Source organism: Furipterus horrens, unplaced genomic scaffold, assembly GCF_987537825.1.
Source record: "Furipterus horrens unplaced genomic scaffold, mFurHor1.1.pri manual_scaffold_4, whole genome shotgun sequence".
In the NCBI taxonomy this organism is placed as follows: domain Eukaryota; kingdom Metazoa; phylum Chordata; class Mammalia; order Chiroptera; family Furipteridae; genus Furipterus; species Furipterus horrens.
The window spans coordinates 29,600,518-29,623,295 of record NW_028327174.1 but is presented as its reverse complement, the minus strand read 5'-3'; positions in this window follow the sequence as shown (position 1 = coordinate 29,623,295).

Below are 22,778 nucleotides of genomic sequence, written 5' to 3'. Positions count from 1 at the left end.
GAAAAATTCCTAACATGACAAAGTGGTGCTAAGACAAGGTAAGTTCTGAGAGTTGATGGTATAAATTCTTAAAAAGTACAGAGAGAGTGCCCAGAGCAGAAAGTGTTTTCTTACATTTTCTAGACTCATTGCGCCATACTTGGAATCTGCAGAAAACCTCAGTACAGAGGTTTTCTGTACTTCACTACTACAGTCACCTGAAAGTGGGAGGAACATTATGTTGAGAGGATGTGGGTCTGCTATAGAAATAAGGAATGTTAAAATAGTTAGCGGACATATCTAGACCAAGACCAAAGATTTAGCTTCTTGCCTCGATTCCTTGAATAAAAAGATCATAACTCTACAGTTCCCCATGATTTTCCTTTTGTTACTTGAGTCACATTTATGTGCTTATACTATGTATTTTAACATTATTATCCCAAGATTGGCACCATGCTTATCCTCTTTCAATATAAAAACAATTGCCCCTCATGCTGAGCACTAGCCTGAACTTCACTTTGGAGTGAGATAATAACTCTTGTAGATAAAAAATTTCTTTTGTATGCAAATACTTACTCATTTGTGTGGCTTTCCTCTCCATATCTTTTAAAGAAATAGCAGTTTTTTGTGCAATTGTCTTATTACTGTTCTTTGTTTCCTGAAATAATCATGCTTCTCTAGACCTTGGGACCTTCTAGAATCCAAAAATACCTGAAAGGTAGATGACAGTGTGTATTATTTTATTTGGGAGTGTTTTTATTATTAAAATTACACATTAAGACCCCGATCTCCTTCAGAACATAATATGGACCTAAGAGACGAGAGGACTGATGGAAATTAGTTCACAACATGGGAGCAACGAGCTTTATGTTACCAAACAACATTTATATTTTTATTCTAAATTACTATCAAGTGACCGTATAGAAATGAGATATAGGAAGTCTCTTTTCAAAACTGACTAAATCATTGCTTATATACATGCTAGTTTTATGAAATACATTCAACTTTGTGTTTTATTTGATTTCTCAATTACATTTAGTATAAATGGTGATTCTTTCCCTGATGTCTTTCTTCACTTGATCTCTAAGATTATCACACTTTAAATATCCTTTTATGTCACTGCATCCTCCTTTTAGTTTCCTCTTCTGGATACTCCTCCTCTTCCCTTTTCTCAATTTTGAGTGCTCCTAAGGCTTAGCCCTGGAACTCATTCCCACTCTCTTCCTAGTGATTTCACTTAGTACATCCTACTAAATGTCACATGCAAGACTGATAACTCAAACTTTTTCGTCCAGTTTCATCTCCTTGCTTGAGATCCATATTTGCATATCCAACCCTCTACTGTTCACCACCTAAGGATTTATGTATAATGTGCATTTCAAGCTTAATAGGACCAAAACAGAACTCCAGAGTCTTCCACAAACCAAAACCTTGAACATTATTATATTTTCCTTTTTTACCATTGAATCTCACAAAAAAATGTGTCTCGAATGAAAAAGCAATATAAAGTTAAATGAAAAGAATTATTTTGTGGAGAGATACAAACATGTACATTAAAAAAGATAAGGATTTATGGTCGAATTTATCTTAAGTTCTAGTGTCACTCAATAGCTATTTTTAATATAGCTTGAAAATATATTTAAGGATTTAAACGTTACACACTTATTACAAATGTCTATTTTAAAGTAATTACCATTTGAGAAATTATCTGCTGTCAAATTAGGTTTTCAGCACAAAACAATATCATTATCTTCCTTTCCAGAGATGTAGCATTCTGGTCTTATAATAGGACAATTGCCTTAAAGCAAATTTCATGTTCTGAGTTGACCTCAATTCATTAGCTTAAGATACTAGAACACTAAACAGTACCTCATAAAGTCAATTCTAACTGGTACAAACTCTCTGAGACTGTCTTAATCAATCTCCATATGTTTTAAGTCAATTTACACCCTAGCAGGCCTGCCAGGATAGTGGGTAAAACACCTTGAAGACTCATTTGTCTTATATTCTAAGTAAACTTAAGAGCTCCAAATGGGCTTAGGAGTGGGCAAAAGGTAACCAAACTCAGGTTTTCCCAACCATTAATAGGCAGAGAATGAAACATGGCTTTATTTTATTGCTTTTCATTCCTGCCCTTTGTAGACAACCAATTTTATAATTTTTTTTGTTGAATACTTAATGTACACCAGGCACAGTTCTAGAAATGGAGGACACACAGTGTGTAAAAATGAAAACTGCAGACCTCATAAATTTTAAATTTAAAGAGAAGAAATTGACAATTTTTTAAAAGTGCATAAAGTATGCAGTACTTTGGGTGAGGATAAGTGCTAATGGAGAAAAGCAAAGCAGAAGAGTAAAACAGGAAATTGTGGGAGGGAATAACAATGATAAATTCATTGGTCAATGAAAGCTACATTGGAAAGGGATATTTGAACAAGGACTTAAGCCATTTAGGAAATAGGCATCAGAAACTCAGCTAAGCTGGAGAGAACTTAACTACCAGGTGTTATAATAGCTGATGAAAGTAACAAGCCAAAAATGAATGTAACAACCAAACCTTTAATTATTTATTTCAATAGCACAGCAAGAAGTTAAAACCAGAGAAAGCTCCAACTCCTTCCCCTACTCCCAGTACCATCCCCCTCCCCACCAAGGAATGTACATGGGTGGAGAAATAGGTGGATTCATACAGATGTGGGAGTCGCCTTCCTGTCAGTACATGCCCCTTCCTGCAACAACAACAGCAACAACAACATCATCATCATCATCAACAACAACAGCAACAACAACAGAATTTCCTGCAGTTTTATAGACTTGAGGTATGAGGACAAGGGGGATGAAGGCATAAGAGTAGAAAAGTACTGAGAGTTGGAAAAGGGGTCATCAAGATTTTCCTTCCCCCGAATAAGGAGTTATTGATAGAAGCACCTAAAAACCCTGGACCAGAAGATCTGATACAAAGAGACCTACGAATGTAGGTAGGTGTCTTCGCTAGGACTGTTAATAGATGTAAGACGCTGGGCAGCCAGAGGGGCCTGAGTCCTTGACTACAATCCCTTTAGAGATGGTAAGGCAGCAGTTGTGAACTAAATCTGATGTGGGAGGGCAGCCTTCCTCCCCGAGGCATGCCGGGGAGAGTGAAACTGAGGGTCTTTAGGGCTTGATTAAATTTAGTTTTAAATGCTAACTCCAGAAATCACCCCTCTCTCTTTCTAAATATATATATAACCTCCAGAAACCTATCCTTTCCTCTAGATAATCAGCAATCCTCAAGCCAGCAGAAGACAGTAGCCTGGACCTGACTAATGGTCACCAGGTCTGTACCTCTGGTAGGCTAAAGATAACATCTTGATCCAATTATGTTTCCATTTTCTGAGCTGGAAGGTAGAACAGCCTCCTGGCTACTTGCCTAAAGACCAGACAGAGGCACACCAGAAAAGACCTCCGAGCTGTCCTCAAGGCTTGAAGAAATGATTCATTACCCTTAATTCACCTCCAACCAATCAGCTCCCAGCATGAGCCTGAACACCTAAACGATGGTGTCTTCTGATTTTGCCCTACATAATCTGTGACCGACATGCCATGAGGAAGTTTGGATTTTGAGAATAGCTTTCCATTCTCCTGGATGGTGCCATTCAAAATTTTAAAAGCCAGTATTTCTCCACTGCAACCCTCGGTGTCTAGTGTTAGGCTCTGCTTGCACCAGGTACACAAACTTCCTGTTCTGTAGCAAAAGCTTTTGTAATTGCTTATGGTCAGACCTGAAAAATCCTACCTAGGTTCCTGGTCAGGAGCTGAACTCTTTACACAGGAATGGTGAGGAAACAGCAGGTGAGAAATCCCCGAGAGGGAAGCATGGCTGGGCCATTAGAAAAGCATCGAAGAGGAAATAAGAAGGGCTGTTAAAAAGTGAGCTGTGGAGGGAGGATGTGAGGTGACGACATCAGGAAATGCCCAGCTGAATAGAGCTTTGGAAACCCCTAGGAGAATGCTAGCTTTTACAGTGAGGGTGGTGGGGAACTATTGAATGAATCGGGTAAATAGAATGTCATGATAAAGTTACGGTTTTTTTAAGAATTATCCTGACTTCTAAGTCAAGGATAAAGCGTTATAAAGAGAAGGGTAGAAGCAGAAATACCAGTTAATAGGCTAGTGAAATGATCCAGGAAAATGCATGATGGTGGTCTGGACTGGGGTGACATGGTAGAGGTAGTAAAAAGTGATGATATTCTTAATCACTAATTCTGAAGGTAGAATTAGAAAATTTGCTGCTGGATTACGTGTGGGATGTGAGAAACAGAAAGGAGTCAAGACTCCTGCCAAGATATTTTAGTCTGAGCCACCAGAAGTTTGGATTTTTATCTATTGAAATAAGAAAGATGACTGGAAAACATTAATTTGTGGTTGGGGGGTATGTTTTGGGGAAATCTGAAGTTGGATTTTGATGTCTATTAGAATTTCACTGATTGTCTTGTGTGTTAATGACTTAATTAGTACATGAGACTCTAGATTGCAGGGAAATGATTCAGGCCAAAGATCTAAATTTAGAAGTTTTCATCATGTAATTGGAATTCAGAGAAAAAGGATGAATGAGATCTTAGAGTGTATGAGTGTAGAGAGACAACAGGTGCAAAGGTTTGGGCCTGGGGCACTAATGTTGGTGTTACTGCTGTCAATGTGAAGTGGTCCTGGAGATGAACTGGCCCAAGCAAAAGAGACTGAGAAGGAACAAAATGATAAGTAGGGTAGGAAGAAATCCAGAAGGATGATATGGCATCTTCAAGACAGCCTTTCAAAAAATTAAAGATCAGTTGTATCACAGGCTGGTTAGAGATCCATATTAACTGCCCCAGACAAGAACAGTTCATGTTGGGAGGAAAGTCTTACTGGAGTGGGCTCATTAGTGTACTGGAGGAGAGGAGGAGTGCTTAGACCACTCATTCAAGGAGATTTGCCATTAGGGAAATGAAAATGTAGTACGATAGGATGGAGTGGATCTTTTACCCTTTATTTCTTGTAATAGGGAAAATTACTGACCAGTTGTGTGCCAATGGGGATGATTAAATAATTAAAAAAAAAAAAAAACCCTGATGATTCAAGGAAATGAAGGTAGAACTTAGAGAGCAATGTCCTTGAATAAGTGAAAGATATGTATGTAGAACACGAGTGGGGAGTTATCTTTATATTAAAGTATAAAGCTTATCCAAACTGATCAGAGAGAAGTCAAATAGGAGGGTGGAGATAAAAATGAGTGGGTACATGTTTTGGGGGGGAGTTTGTGGAAGTCATCTTCTGATTCCTGATTGCATCTACTTGAGGAGTGATGTAGAAAAAGCCATTTGCAAATGTCATTTCTGACCCTCGATTAGACAAATAAAATGTAAAATAAATACCAGTTAATACTGAAGACCTGCCAAAATTTAATGGCAATGAATACTAAGTTAATTAAGCCAGAACGGTTGTGCTTTTTCTCTAGCTGTGATTAGCTTGTTGGCAACAGAAAAGAAATACACCAAGAGTTGCATTTAATTAAGGTTAAAGTTTTGCTACATAATTATAACAAACTATGAATATTTTTGGTAATCTACTCCCCTCATCTGTTTTCTTCTTTTTCTCTCACACTCTTAAAATTCTCTAGAGAATTGAGAGTTTTATATCTTTCACATAATTTGGCTTAGAAAATGTAAATGGATATTTTAATATACGAATCCAGATTACCCAATCTAGTTAAAGAAACACCAGGGGCAAAAAAATCATTTTTTGATAACATCTTATTATATCTAACTTAAAACACAGTAACACCAAATATTAAAGTAACTTTCCTTTACTATTTAGGCTGAACTACTAAGTCTCCTCCTAATTCCCCACCTGGACCTGCATGGGGTTCAAATATACCATCCTTGTAATGACCACTAGTCAAATAAAATAATCTGAAGAGGAAAAAACACATTGTTAAATTTTGGCTTCACACACACACAGACCCTCACAGACACACACACACACACACACACACACACACACACAAAATTTAGTTGGCAATGGATAAAAGCTCTGCCTAGTCTTTTGGCTAACTATCTCCCAAGTCAAAGGCCATAGCTGCCAAGGGCTGCTGCGTTGCCAAGTTAATTACCTGACAATGAGAACCTGAATTTAGACCAAATAGAGCTTCATTAGCATTGATCATCAGTGACTCAGAAGAAAGCCAAATCCAGGGGAGGAGAAATGACAGGGGGAAAAAAAAGATGTTTTTCTTAATGGAAACATTAATTCTATAGAATTTGGCCAATCACCCTGAAAAAAATAATAATGTTTCTATAGAAGGAAAAAGAAAGCATCCATTGTATTCAGTACTTCCTTGGGCATGATAGTCAGGTACTGGCACATCTTTCTAGTACCTTAGTTTTGTTCTAAGCCAAAATCAAGGCCGAATTCCCACTAGGCTGACTACTAAGTCCCTTCTGAGCTTCCTCCAGTGCCATCTTCTGGTTACTAAGAGAAGTGGCACAAATGACCAGGTTAGGTAAATTCATTTATATTATTATTAAAAATATAGGCAAAGAAAAAATTAAATTATTATCAAATTAGCTTGAATTAACACTAGTACCTATATCCTTCAGCTTCGATTAAAAAATTTAAGCACAGAGTATATATGCATATGTTGTGTTTGTGTATTTACAGTGTTTCTTTTCAGACATAAAGCAAGAATAGAAAAACAGGGTTTTAGGTAAAATTTCGTCATAGGGGAAAGGGTTTTATTTCAGCCTAATGAATGATGAACAAACAAAAGCTAAACAAACACAGAATGCGATGCCATTGGCAAAGGACTCAGCCTTTAATAATTACTGGTTTAGACTTGTTATCAGAAAAGATTTGTTTAAAAAATGTTAAAACACTATTGACATAATTTAATACGTTATATTTTTAAATAAAAATCTTATTTCTAATTTATAATTGGCACCTTGCCAATAACTAAACAACTTCAAAAGCAACAGCTGGGAAAGCATCTTTTTAGTTCTTAATTACTGCAGTGCTTAAATCAAATTTTTTTTCCTCTTCATGGGAACTCGTCTAGCTGAGGATGAGATCAAAGTATAAGATGTTGGAAAAGAAATTATGTGCTAAACAATAAATATAAAATCTAATAAAGCACCACGAGGAACCTTAAAAATAAACTTACACCAGATTTTTTCATTATATAAAGTCAGAGAATTGTGCTGAACAATTAGAATGAAGCTGGGGACACTTTCTCCCAAACATATCTTTTTTTTTATTATTGTTTGTTTGTTTATTTGTTTATTTTTAGAGATGGGGAAAGGAGAAAGAGAGGGAGAGAAACATCACTATGTGGTTGCCTCTCACTCGCGCCCCCAATTGGGGACCTGACGTGCAACCTAGTCATGTGCGCTGACTGGGAATCAAACCAGCGACAGTTGGTTCGCAGGCCGATGCTCCCAAACATACCTTTCCTTCTAAAAGACTGTTACAAAATTAGAAAAAAAAAAATATATATATATATATATATATGCAATCTGAGCTTAATTCTCCTCTGACTACTAGGATCCATAAAGATTAGGGAGAACAAAAAAGGGAAGACTCCATCTTACTTCTCTAGTATTGGGTATTGGTCTACTTCTTTCTCTGAAAATCTGTTCTATTTGTGATTCACAGCTCTAATATTTCCCTCTACAGTCCTAAGGGACCTCACGAAAAATAACACAAGGTAAAATTAGTAACTTATTCCTCTCTTCCAAGATGAGCATCATTTCTTTTCCAATAATTGAAATGGGGTTGCTCACCAAGAAAAAGGAATATTGTTCTAAACAATATCCCATAGAAAGTTAAAGAAATCTATTCTTTGAAGGTTTACATGTTTGCAATAGCTTAATATTCACAAAGAAACTAGAAAATCAGATACACATATATACATATTTTTTCTATTCTATCTGACCCAACTTTGGCACTTTTTCAAATCACTGCATTCTTATTAACTAATTACCTGACACATGAATAAATAACTTTTTTCAAGTTAAGTGAGACCGTATTTTAAATCGTCATACTTTAAAATCAATAAAATGATTTCTTAGATGATAATATTTTTCTCCTTTATTAATAATCTAGACACTGGTTGTAACACAAAGAAAGAAAAAACACTCCGATATATTTTAATAGGGAACACATGTTAATGAAAGCATTTGCAATACAGATCCCTAGCATACTGATAGTGTTTTGGGAGGCACCCTAGTGAAATGGTTGTGCAGGAGGCTGGAAGTGACTGCAGAGTCAGTAAGAAATGGAACATTGTGTGTGAGAAAGAGAAAAAAGGCTTCAATTTTTCCTTTATAACAAAGTACCAAACAAGCTGGCAAGACCAAACTGGCACCCAGTAACTTCTCATGCACCTACAAATCCTAGCATTGTGCAAAGTACTTCCCTGTAAGGAAGGCGTGCTGTATCATTGGCGCTTCTCTAGTAATTCAGCCAAATTTAGTTGTCAGATACGAATATAGCAAGAATTTGGAAATATGGGAGAAGAGAGGTGTTATAGATTTCTGTAATGACCAGAACATTGAAGGTACTAATATGACTCTGTTTTCAGGTATTTCCAGAAAACATGAAAAAAAGGGAAAGAGGGAAAGTACTAAATCTTACAAACAATTGACCCTTGAACAATGAAGGGTAAGGGGTGCCAAACCTGAGTAGGAGAAAATTCATATGCACCTTTTACATCCCTCCACCCCCCACTAAAAGAAAAACAAAACTTAACTTCAATCAGCCCTTCACACCCGCAGATTCGGATAACTGCAGAGGGAACACAGGTTTCGATCTGGGTCTCAGAGTGTGTGGCTGGGAAAGAAAGCACGGTTGGGAGTGTGAAAATACTATTTTCCATCAGGGGCTAGGTTGAATCCGCAGCTGGGAAACTGCAGTTGGGAATGCAAAAATAGTTTTCCATCTGCAGTTGGTTGAATCTACGGGTCCGAAACTACACATAGAAAGGGCCGACTATGTTTATTGAAAAAATCCGGGATGGGTGAACCTCAGACTTCAAACCTGCGTTGTTCAAGCATCAGCTGTAAATGTATTGTCAAGTCTTGGATGAGGAAAACAAGATAATTGAAACTAACATTCATCCATATAAAAAATGTGGAGACGTGCAATGTATTACATTTGCCATTACTCCTGCATAACCTTGCTGTGTTGTGTTTTAGTGATATCTTTACAACTGGGAATTGAATTGATGGTTTTAGACACTTTCAGTTCAGTTCTTACACATGTACTCTTCCTCATTTAGACCATGTGAAATTGAGTGGACCCCAAGGAACAAACATTTTTCAGATGATATTGATAAAACATGTAGAAAGACATATTTTTACTGTTCATTTTTTCAAGACTCCAGTGTTTCCTCAAATCAGAAGTAATTTAACCAGTTATGTATACTTTTTAATTTTTTTTTAAACTTGTTATTTGGTACCTATTGATCTCCTGATTCATTTATTAGAAGTTTAGTCAAGTATGGGGAGAAAAATAAAACTTTGACTCTGGGTCCAGGGAGAACGCTATCTGAACTGGAAAATTGTATTTAAATTTGAGTGGCTCCGCTGCCTCTTATGAGCCAAATGGCTTCCAACCAATAACTTCATCAGTATATTTCTCAGGTTCCTCATCTAAAAATTAGAATTAATATTCATATCAGAGTTATTTACATGTTAACTTAGATACATGGAAATGACTTAGCACATATATTTAATAGGTTCATTATAAGCTATTTCTTGCTTCAACCTTTGTAAGGATATATAAGGTTGTATAAATATTAGGAGCGATCCATGATATATTTGGAAAATATGTATACCTCAGGATTAAATGTATTGCATCTTTCAATTTCTTCATCTCATTTCTCTTTATTTTCCTAAGGCAAGTAAGTTAACAAGTCATTCAGTTATAGGCACTGAGCGGTTGTTGTCTAAAATGTTCCTTCAAGAAAACAAATTAGTTTGAGGACAGAAAATGAGAAATACAAACCAAAAACAACAACAACAATTAATAAAAAAAAACAAACCTTCATGAGCTGTTGAAATATCACATAACTTAAATGTAGGCTTTTTTTTTTTTCTCCTTATCTGAATGCCAGAACTACTTAATTCTAGAGAATTCTGCTTAATAATCCTTCAAATGATTGTTAATCCAAACGGGGGGATCCAGGAGTTTATGTGTTAAATTGGCATCATAAAGCAAGAAGATATTCTGCATCCTGTCCTCCTAAAGGAATTGCTGCATAGTACCTACTACCTACAGGTACCTGTTTTAAGTGTTTCTGCAAAGCAGTGCTTAAATAGTATTAGCATGTCTTTCACTTGAGGGAAAGTGAACACACTGTGGGGAAGAAAAGCATTTAGAAGGTTCTGATGTTTGTTTTTCAAATTGTTTGCACCCTGAAAAACTGGATGGAGATGCCTTCTGATTGTTGTGCAAATACCTACCCAAGGTCCTCCCTCAGGTAGGTCAGAAGAGTAGGTAAATATGTGAGACTGTGATGTAGAGACTTTGTATCCCTACCACATTCTTCCCCCAGGTTAACTTGCTAGGTTAATTCATCCCCAGGTGCTCATTCTTAAACTTCCTTTAATTGGCAATTGAGAGGTATTTCAGCAGACAGGCCTGCTGCCGACACCCTCAAGACAACACAAGGGGAAAAGTTAACAAGGGGTTCTGAGGCACTGCGACAAGGGTGACAAGGTTTGTTAAGCACAAATAAAGGGGATGAGCGTTGCAGGAGGTATTATGGATTGGCAGCCTTTTCAGAAAGGTCAGCAGCTTCCTTTTATAATTGCCTCCATTCATTTCAATACAGTGTGCTGGAACACTAAGGCCAGAGGCAGGCGCACAGGTAACTTCTCTCTCCTTAACACTATCTCTTTCATCAAAATATCTTTTCCTTTAACATGCTTAAAAAGTCACATGTGAGGAAATCATATTTTAAAAGCTTGGGTTACAATTCTCTTCCAACTCTCTGATAAATTTTGTATGATTCATGTGAGAAAAAACAGGAAGTAACTAGACCACAGCAAAAATCCACTTTATTTTACAAACATTATTTAGCATGTCGTCGTCCATTTTTAGTGTAGTGGCACATTTTTAGTGTAGTGGCACAAGTGTCTTGGCTTTTGGAACATAAAAGTGACCAAATAATTAGACTGAAGATTTCAAAAGAATTTGTAATTCGCTGGTGCTTTTCCTTTCAAATTCTGCTTGATCTTTTATTTTTTTTCTTTCTGATTTAGCAAATTTGATTCAGCTTAAGCTAACCATGATTTGAGCTACCGAAAGCAATATCTAATACATAAGATCTGAAATTTTTAAATATAATTGGGGCGTTTCTTTAAAATGTGCATTTTTAGTCTCAGCATCCAAAATAAAGGTTCAGTGGTTCTAGAATGTGACCCAATGACCTGCATTTATGCCAGCATGGCATTTCCCAGGTGATTTTGATTCAGAAGTTTCCTAGACTATTATAGAAACATATAAAACTACTGACATTGATGGGAGAACTCAAGAGTTGGAAAATTTTTAGTTGTAAGTTATAGTTAATAAGCTTAGTATTTAATGCATGTAGAAAGCTATTGTTTCAGGAACCAGGATGACGGAACCCACCCTGGCTCCAAGAAACCCCACAAGCAATTCAACTTTTGTGCCTCAGAAGGACTGCAAGCTATTAGGATGTAGCTGAGCCACTGTGCTCCATCCAAGGAGAGATAGGCAGCCCAGGGCAATAAAGAATCACCAGTCAACAGCTGGACTGCAGTTTTTATCTGATTAACCTTTTCCCTGAATTCCAAACCTTGTACCACCTTTTTTCCTGAATTCCAAACCCCTAACCTATACTTTTCTTTCATTATAAAAAAAGATCAGCCTGAGATGAGATGTGAGACAGTTTTTTGGGATACATAGCTCCCTGTCTTCTCAGATCGCCAGCCATCTGAAAAAAAGTGCCCATAAATACTCAAACCTTTTCTCTACTTATTAATTCTGGTAGTGACAGGCAGCATGAATGTCTACTTTTCCAGTTTCAACACCAGAAGAAAAAATCAGTTAAAAATTAACAACATTATTTATTAGATTTTTGTAAATCCCTAAAGCTGGTAATATTTTGGCTTAAGTATTCTTTTATTTTATTTTTGGTAAATTTCTTCTAAGTCATTATGGTACAAATTGGGTGATTCTACTAGTCTTGGACAGTCTACTGTGACAATTGTGATATGTCTTGGGTGCTTCAAATATAAAAAACAAGTAAATAAATTATATATTTAATACAAAATAAATTTTAAAACAAAAACTAACATCTTGAATATAAAATATTTTCTTTATAGTTTTTTTAAGTAGAAGACATAGTATCAGTAGATAATGTTTTTACAATCATGTTTATGAGTACTTCTGAGTAGTGTGTACTTTTTCTTTTTTTTTTTTACTTTTGGTCCTACATTCCACCCCACTTCTACCTATTGCAACTTCTATATCTCTTTTGCAGGAATTTCACAATTTGTGTAAACTTATTTTAATGCAAAGTACTGAGGCTCACCTTCCTACAGAAAACTTTCATAAGCTGTTAGTTCTGTCGGGGGAAGTAAGGCATAGTCTTCCTTTTTCCACCCACTGATAGAGCCAAGAGTAGGAGGACACGGGACATGAGCTCAGTCACTCAGGAACCCTGAAAGGTTGGGCCTTGTGCTAGTGGCAGAAAGAACACTTGGAGGTCTATTTCCAGCAGCAACCTGGGTGGTGTGCAAACCATATGGTTTCTGATGCCTGCCCTTTATTGGGTTCCTGCTGCCTCCCTTCCAGAACTTCTTTGACTTCTGCCAATTTTCAGTGTTGGTTTGTCAACTTTCTGCTGCTTTTCTGAGTCCAAGTTTCCTTGCATTGATTCTCTTATTATTTAAAAACATTCAGTTCTTCCCCTGTTGTTTTAACCAATAACCCTGAATGAAACACTTTTATTGATAGTTTTCATTGACAAAGGCATGTCTGTAGTAAAAATGAATACATTTGATTACAATTCAGGGATTATCAATGATTATATCACCAGTGATACACTATGAAGAAATTAGGAGTTAAACTAAATATAAAACAGGAAATTCAAAAGAAAGTAGTTAAGAACATATAAAAATAATTCAGTATGAACTTCAGAACATATAACTGCATCAGGGAAATATCCCCACTGATTTTGGCTCACATGAGTTTCTGGCTTATCATATTTTTAACAAGTGGTTGAAAACTAAGCAAAATGAGAACCCATACATTTTTTGGAGCTCAATAGTACAGATATGTTAGTGTATCAAACTTGAGAATGACTTACTAAAATCAAATTATAAGGTATACAAAAGCAAGAACTAAGAAAAGTTAGAAATGTGTTCATATGTACATCACTATTTTTAAAAAATTATAGCCTGTTACATACTGAATATTAGAAAAAAAAACTAAAATGTAAACGCACACATGAAACAAAGATTTCAATTCCAACTAATGTATTCCCATTTACTTAACACAGTTATAAAGGTGATAGCAGTGCATTTAGAATTGGTGGGATAGCTAGTTAAAATAGCCAAGCTCTTATTTATTTATTATGATTAAGTATGTAAAGAGATTCCCCATTTTAAAATCTTCATTCAATTATGATTAACCATATGTCATGTAAAACTATTAATTTATGGCGTGCCTTGTTTGTAATTGGCCCAACAATGGTAATCATATTGGGTATTTTATAGTGGTGAGTAATGGACAATGATAATACTGGCAGTAAAAAGGGACTCCAACACATTGAATTGAGGACACTTTTATAGATACAAAAAATAAAGGTAACTGAACACAAAAGTGCTGAATTTAATTTGAATCATTTAAATGATTCTTTAAAAAAAAAGCTCTGTTGCACATACTCTTCTGTGTCTCTTGTCCTGCCTCTTGATTACATTCATGAGAATGAGAGTTTGCAAATGAATGTACCCAATAAAATATGTTGAATATATGCATGAATTAATCAATGAATCTGTGAAATAGGAAGAAAAATAATTACCTCCTTGGGTATAATACTCATCAGTGCATTCATGAAATATTTCTAAGTAATCCCCTTTCCAGGCAGTTGGTAGGGTTTCATTTCTCCACCTTCTTTGAGGTTAGATGTGACAATGTGAATCATTTTGGCCAATGAGTTGTGAAATGAAAAGGATGCATCACTTCTGGATGGAAACTTTTAAAGTCAGTGCACCATACGCTGTTTTTAAATTATTATTACTGCTGTGGAGATTTCAGATTAACATACTAAGATAAAGCTTCAGTTACACCAAATCCCTGTTGCTATAATACAAGCAAAACATATATAAATATAAATAAAATTATCCACAGCAAATATGTGTAGTAAGCAAGAAATAGACAATTCTAGTTATTGTTACTGTAGCATAATCTATTTATTTTCACTGGTACATTGGATAGCTGTGAGGGTCAAATAAATAAAATAATCCAGGTGAAAATTCATTATCAATAACAAAATTTTAAATATATGCTATTTTTATTTTATTTCCTTGATGATGTTCTCAACTTTATGAACAAAAAGACATTTAATGATTAAAGAGATTCATATTTTCAAAACTTATTCTGAAAGAAATCAAGAGACCGGTTAAGAAATGAGTTAACTTGAGTAAACTTAATATATGACATAAACTTTCCCAAGGAAAAGATGATTTATAAATCCAAATTCAAATGCTGATGAAAATTGTTTTGTCATTAACTAATGGTCAAGTTTTATTTGTAAGAATTATAACAGAAATAAATCTGTATTTTCTGATATATTGAATCTAGGGTTATCCCAGGGAAAAACTGTAGCAGGCAAGACAATGGTGTTTTTCTCCTTTTCTTCTTCAAAGATAAAATTCCCTACTTCCCTCAAGCTTCCTTCCATAGAATTCTCTCTCCCCTCATCAAGAGTCCAACTAAAATTGTTCAAGAGCTAGGTAACAACTGGATATCATTGTTAATATTTGAGTTGACTAAAAAATGTATTTGTTTTCAGTAAAATAGCTGTAGTAGTGCTTAGTTGTATTTAACTTCATTCAAAACAATTTTGTTAAATTGTATGTGACAGCTATCATATCAGTGTGCATTTAAGAAAACATCAATATTGGTGAATTTCTGTGTAGCCATTTTAATATTGAAGATGGAAGAAAATACACAACATTTTTGGCATAGTAAGCTTTATTTTTCCAAGAAAGGTAAAGACACAGTTGAAACACACACACACACACACACACACACACACACACACAAAGATGTGTGCAGTATATGGAGAAGGTGCTGTGACTGATCAAATGTGTCAAAAGTGGTTTGCAAGGTTTTGTGCTGGAGACTTCTTGCTGGACAATATTCCATAGTTGGATAGACCAGCTGACATTGATAGCAATCAAATCAAGACATTAATTGAAAAGAATCAATGATATACCATGTGGGAGATAGTTGACATACTCAAAATATCCAAATTAATAGTTATTGGTGAAAATGAAAATGTGTATTTGTATGTGTGTTTTAATTAATTTACTTTTTAATTAAAAAAAGAATTTAATTACATTTCATTGATTATGCTATTACAGTTTTCCTGATTTTGTCTCCCTTTGCCCCCTTCACTCAGCATCCCCCACTCCCTCAGGCAATCCCCACAGCATTGTTCATGTTTATCAATCATGTGTGTAAGTTTTTGGCTGACCCCATGGCTGCCCTGTAATGACCTATTTGTACTTCTTAATCCCCTCACACCCTCACCCATCCCCCCACACTCCCCATCTCAGCTGGCAACCATCAAAATACTCTTCATATTCATGATTCTGTCTCTGTTCTTCCTGTTTGCTTAGCTTATTTTTTAGATTCAATTGTTGATAGATATGTAATATTGCCACTTTATTGTTCATAGTTTTGATCTTCTTACTTCTCTTAAATGAGTCTCTTTAACATTTCAAATAATAAAGGTTTGGTGAGGATGAACTCCTTTAGTTTTTTCTTGTCTGTGAGGCTCATTACCTGCCCTTCGATTCTAAATGATAGCTTTACTGGGTGGAGCAGTCTTGGCTGTAGGTCTCTACTTTTCATGACTTTGAATATTTCTTGTCTATTCCCTGTAGCCTGCAAAATTTCATTTGAGAAATCAGCTGACAGTCTTATGGGAACTCCCCTGTAGGTAACTAACTGCTATTCTCTTGCTGCTATTTAGATTCTCTCTTCATCTTTAACTTTTGACATTTTAATTATGATGTGTCTTGGTGTGGGCCTCTTTGAGTCCATATTGTTTGGAAATTTCTGTGCTTCCTGGGCTTGCATGTTTATTTCCTTCACCAAATTAGGGAACTTTTCTTTCATTATATTTTCAAATATATTTTCAATTTCTTCTCCTTTTTTTCTCCTTCTGGTATCCCTATGATGTGAAAGTAGGACCTCTTGAAATTGTCCCAGAGGATACATACACTACCCTCATTTTTCTTTTTTTTTTTTTTTTACATTTTTATGGTTGTTCTGATTGGCTGTTTTTGCTTCCTTATGTTCCACATCATTGATTTGGTTCTTGGTTTCATCCACTTTACTGTTGTTTCCCTGTAAATTGTTCTTTATTTCAATTAATGTATCCTTCATTTCTGACTGGATATTTTTCATGCTATTGAGGTCCTCAATAAGTTCCTTGAGCATTGTTATAATCAGTGTTTTGAGCTACACACCTGATAGATTGCTTATCTCCATTTTGTTTAGTTCTTTTTCTGGAGTTTTGATCTGTTCTTTCATTTGGGTCATGTTTTTTTTGTATTTTCATTTTGGCAGCCTCCCTGTGTTATTTCTATGTATTAGGTAGAGCTGTTTTGACTCCATGTCTTGATAGTGTGGCCTCATATAGTAGGTGCCCTGTAGGGTCCAGTGGAACAGCCTCCCATATCAGCCAAAAGGGTACCCAAGGAGTGCCCATTCTGTGGGCTGAGTACACCCTCCTCTTGTAGTTGAGACCTGCTTGCTGTTGGTAGACCAATGGGAGGGATTTATCCAGACCAATCAGCTGTAAGGATTGGCTATGGCCACTTGCCACCACCCTCTGCCCCCATGGAGGATCAGCTGTGCAGGGGTAGGGTGGTGGTGCTCCAATGTGGTCTGTGCTAGCCCTGGGGTTTCCTGGTTGCCTGAGCTATAACGTAATCAGAAATGGTTTTCTAATTTTTCTGGGGTTGAAGATTCCCTGGTGAAGTCAAGCTGTGAATCTAGGCTGGCTGCTGTTGGTGCCGGGCCTGGAGCTCACTGAGGCCAGCTGTTGCTTATTTGAGAGGATTTAGGAAGTTGTACAGCATGAGCCAAGACCAGCCATTCGTATGGAAAAGCAGCTTGGGTGGGCCTGTAAACTGGGTGAGGAGGAGTCTCTAGGGATCTCTAAGGCTGGGCAAACAGTGTTAGCCAGGTTGATGGAGTCTCAGATATGGCACCAGCTTGCCAGCTCTGTAGCCTGGTGGCTCTATGGGGGGAGAGTTTAGAAAAGAGACAGTAGACTCTGCTTGCCTTGATACCAGACACTTTAGTTTCTTCCAATATGCTGGTGCCTTTCAAGCTGCTACCCCAGTGCTGGAGCTCAGAGGGAGTGAGTATGAGTTGGTGAGTCCATGTGTAGGTTCTTTAAGAGGAACTACTCCAGTTTCTTCCACTGACTCAATCCCCACTGGTTTTTTAAGACAGAAGCTGTGGAGACTTGTCTTCTTGGCACTGGAACCCTGGCTGGGTGGCCTGATATGGAGCTGGGACTCCTCCCTCCTGAGATATCCCTACTGAGTTTTTATTATTCACACGTGGGTATGGGACCAGCCCATTCCACATATGTTCCCCTACCAGTCTGGATGGATGTGATTTCTTTAATTTCGTAGTTGTCACACTTCCATTCAACTTGATTTCTGATGGTTCTGAGTGATGGTTGTTTTATATTTTAATTGTAAGTTTGATGGGGTTGTGTGAGCTATATTTGTCTATGCCAGCAGAAGTTCTTTTTTTAATGGAAAACACCCCACGGACCTTTTGGTCAACCCAATACATTCTATCAATCACTAAAATTTGAAGTTGAGAGATACTTTTTTTTTTTTTTTTGGATCACAGTAAACAAAAAATTGTGGGCTGAAGGAGTTCCCTGAGGGTAAATTAACTTTCCACAGAATATCTGAAATCATAGAGTGGGTCTACATGTTCTCATTTTGCAGTAATTGCAACATAGTAGAAAGAAAGCAAAAAAAAAGTGTAACTGTTTCCACTTGTAATTTTATAGGGCAAGTTAAGTCAAATAAAAATATCAATTAAAAAACCAAACCTAAGTGTGTTTCAATAGGCTTTTCCACTGATTATTATCAATTTCTCCCCAGCCATGAATAAAGAAATTACATATAACCATTCCTATTCATGAGAGGGAATAGGGGGGGATGGGTGAAAGGGCTGAAAGGATAAAACAAACAAACAAAAAAAAAAACCCTTGGGAGTGGGAGGAGGCAGGAGAGGTGATGGAAAAAGACTTGACTTGGGGTGATGAACACATAATACCATATACGGATGATGATATATTATTGAATTGTACACCTTAAAACTATATAATTTTATTAACCAATGCACTGTTGTGGAAATACAGATTGATACAACCACTATGGAACATAGTATGGAGGTTCCTCAAAAAATTAAAAACGAAACTGACTTATGACCCAGCAATTCCACTTCTGGGTATATATCTGCAGAAACCTGAAACACTAATTAGAAATAATATACACACCCCTATGTTCATTGCAGATTTATTTACAATAGCTAAGATATGGAAGCAACCCAAGTGCTCAAAAATACATGAATGGATAAAAAATGTGGTGGTACATATATACAATAGGATATTACTCAGCCATATAATCGATTGAAATCTTACTGTTTGCAACAACATGAATGGACCTAGAGGATATTATGTTAAGTGAAATAAGTCAGACAAAGACAAACACCATATGATCCCACTTATATGTGGAATTTAATGAACAAAGTAACCAGACAAATTAGAAACAGACAGATACAAAGAACAGACTGATGGTTGGCAGAGGAAAGAGGATCTGGCAGACTGGGTGAAAAAGGTGAAGGGATTGAGAACTACAGATCGGTACTTACAATACAGTCATGGGGATGTAAAGTACAGTATAGGAAATACAGTCAATGATATTGTCATAGCTATGTAGTGTGCCAGGTGTATACTGGAAATACTGGGGAGAACACTTTGTAAAGTACATAAGTGTCTAACCACTATCCTGTACACCTGAAACTAATATAGAATAATGCTGGATGTAAACAGTAACTGAAAGAGAAATTTTAAAAAAGAAGTTACACATAACCATTCTTAATCATGTTTTCCTATCATTCTGGACTTAGTGCATAGAGATGCAAGTAACTGAGCCAAAAGGAAGACCACAGTAAAAAAGGGGGAAAAATTCCAAAATCTTTGTAAAATAATATTCTCTCTGTGCATGTATTCTCTTAATACTTGAATATTTGAAAAAGAAAATGTCTAAGATTGATTTTATTTACTTCAGGTATGATTTTATTTTATACTGTCAACATGCTTCTAAATTCAGCTAAAATCAACTCCTCTGCTGACCTTAAAATGCTACCTTAAGCTACTTTTTGTTCAGTCAAAATCTGAATGTGTGCAAAAAGCTAGAACTTATGGCACTCACCCATTTTGATGTTAGAAAAAGTTCTGTATGTCCACTAAATTAAAACATCCTCATCATTGGCTGTCAGCCTTGGAGAATTTGGCACAGCCTCATGTTTCTATTTATGACAGCTCACAGAGGGCATGCTGTGAACTGCTTTTTCCTGCCTAGGACCCAATTAGGAGTGACAAATGCAGGGCTTTGAAGATCCCAAATACAAATATGTGATACTAAGCATACATCTGGAGGTGAGGTCACTAACTTATTTGCCAACGTTCAACATTCTAAAACAAGAGAGTTAAGGTTTGCTTTGCCAATGTTAAGACTCTAGATCTAGAAGTCAAAATATCGCTCTGCAAAGCACAAATGAGTCTTGGAAAGTGAAATTTCCTGAAGGTGAAGAGAATGTGGTTGACTCCTAGGAAGACAAAAATAAACACAAGGACTTAATTTTTTTGAGCAAATTGAAGAACTATAATAGGTATTTAATGGCCCAGGAAGGTGAAATTTGTAAAAGGGGAAGCATTTTATTTTATTGTTACTGGATGGATTGCTAGCAGACGTATGTCTAAAATGATTATTGGAAACAGATGGAAAGATACCTGGAGGAAGACATCGCTAGTGCTTCTATTTCCTGCCATTGAGCAACCAACTCTTTCTTACTCAAGTATATCATAGAATTTTGTGATAGAGTAAAAATGAGAACTAAATGCACAACCCTCGATTAGGAGTGATGTTAAAAATGGCTGAGACAAACTGTCTACCCAAGCAAGAATACAATAGATAGATGTGCTTCTTTATCAGGCCATCATGCCATCATTGAACCCAACTATCCATCTTCTCACACAGCTTCCCTGTGTCTCCAAGGAAATAATCTGTAACTTCAGGCAGTTAAAATAATTTGGAGAAGATCAGAACAATCCACATTGTGACATGTGGTGTATCTTGAATTTTGTGATTGGTGAATTTTGTAAGCAGTGATAATATCACGATGATATACATGTGTCTCTTAAGCTGTTGTAAACTTGGAGCCTTTATGTAACAAGCAAAGACATTTTTGAGGTGATCTAATTCTCCAGTTCAAATAACCAGATATTTTTTTTTGCATTGAAGCCTGATAGTGTCTTTGGCCTATAAATTCTGTAAAAATCATGGACTTCCCTGTAGTTCTAAAAAGGGTAGTTCTCTTTCTTGCCACTAAGCCACTGAGAATACTGATTACTGAGTTTATTACAGTACTTACTTAAGTGCTATCTTTTCAGTCAACTGTCTGTTATTCATGAGCTGATTATCTAGATGTTGAATTACCTCTGGTCCTCCTTCTTTTCCCTTTTTCCTCCATTACCTGTCTATTGGCTATTTCCATGCTTGTTAGCATTTCCACTAGTTTGTAAGCAACAGAAAAGGAAGGCAGAATCAAATGACAATCAGTCAATTTTATTACTTGTTAGCAACTCTTATAAAGGTTTGGTACAAGAAGAAAATTTAAAATAGCTGTTAAAATTAGGTTTGGAGGATTATCTATGGCTTTTATTTATTCATGCTCTTTCTCTTGTCTATTAGCATAATCTATGACTATTGCAGTTTACAATTATCTTGAATAAAAATATGCTTTTAGTGAAGATAGCCACATTTTATTAATAGAGCTCTATAGTGTATAAAACACATTGGGACCTTTCATTATGGTGATATAAATATACATGTAAAATATTATGATTAAAAGCAACTACTTAAATAATATTGGTAGTACTTAATAATTGATATTTGCAACATGGAGAAAGAACAGTCTGATGAAATATGCAGTAAAGTTTCCATCTGCAGGTTTTCATATTCTCTAGTTTCTAGTGCTTCATAAGCTTTCAGATCATTAGACTTCCAGTTTATAATATGCCAAGAAGGTTAAATTAAAAATATTAGTGATATCCTATCTCTTTTCCACAGAAAACTTAACATAGTGATTAATTACAGGGGGTATAAATCAATAATGCCAATATCATTCATTGCATCATTACTTGCTTCTTGCCCCAAAGCTGGTAGATTATATTCACTGAGAAGATTTAAAAAGTATCATCATGGAATATAGTGATATATTGTATTACAGAAAAAAAACAAAAAACAGCGACTTCACCTAGAAATTTCTAAAGCTTGACAAGTGCCTGTTTTTTTTTTGTCTGAGAATAAAAACTTCTGGATTTATTACCTTGGCAATCTCATCCCACATCTAGCAAAGCAGTAAAATAATCAGTATAATTTTGCTACAGGAGGAAAAAGAAAAGACCTATTATTTACAGAAAGCCTGAACTACTAATTCATATTAAAGGTTTAAGGACTCTTAGGTCAAGTATTTCTTAAGGAAATCAGTACATAGCACCCCCTTTCTGGCAAAGAAAAGCTTTGACCTCTTGAATGGGTATGTTTGAAGTACAAGCTATTTGCCTCAATTGGAATTATTTTCATGGCCTCTACAGCTATTTTCTCAATAGTAATTACCACAGGACCAACACTAGTGAGAAATAATTTGCCTGAGCCTTTTCAAAATTTTTCTAGCTTGGCTGAGAGTATAGAGTAAAATGAGGAAATTTTACTGAAGGCAATGCAAGAATGACTCCCTCCCCCACCCCCACCCCCACACAGTAGAATAAATAGACCTGCAGACTCCACAGAAAAATTAATGGGCTAAATACATGAAAAATAAATAAACAAATAACTATGATCATAGGTGTGTTTTCACATTAACCACAATGTCAATAAAAGTTCAGACTTCAGTCATCATGTAAATGAGTTCCTAAATTATTTCTTGCAGGAAGATGGAGTCTAGGGTATTTGTAGGCTAGGCATACCAAGGAAAGGGAAAAGATAAAGTGTGCTCTCCTGGATGAAGGAAAAGTTGTGAAGCCATAAAGTTAGTGAGTTTTTATTTTATTGAAAGATTCCATATATCATTTTCCCCCAATTTTTGCAAAGGCAGATATTGTACGTACTGGGAAGAAAGCTGCACAGTGTTTATATCTGAAATATACTACAAAATCACCGCCATCTCTGAAGTCCTACCAAAACTGACACCTGCACTTTTTA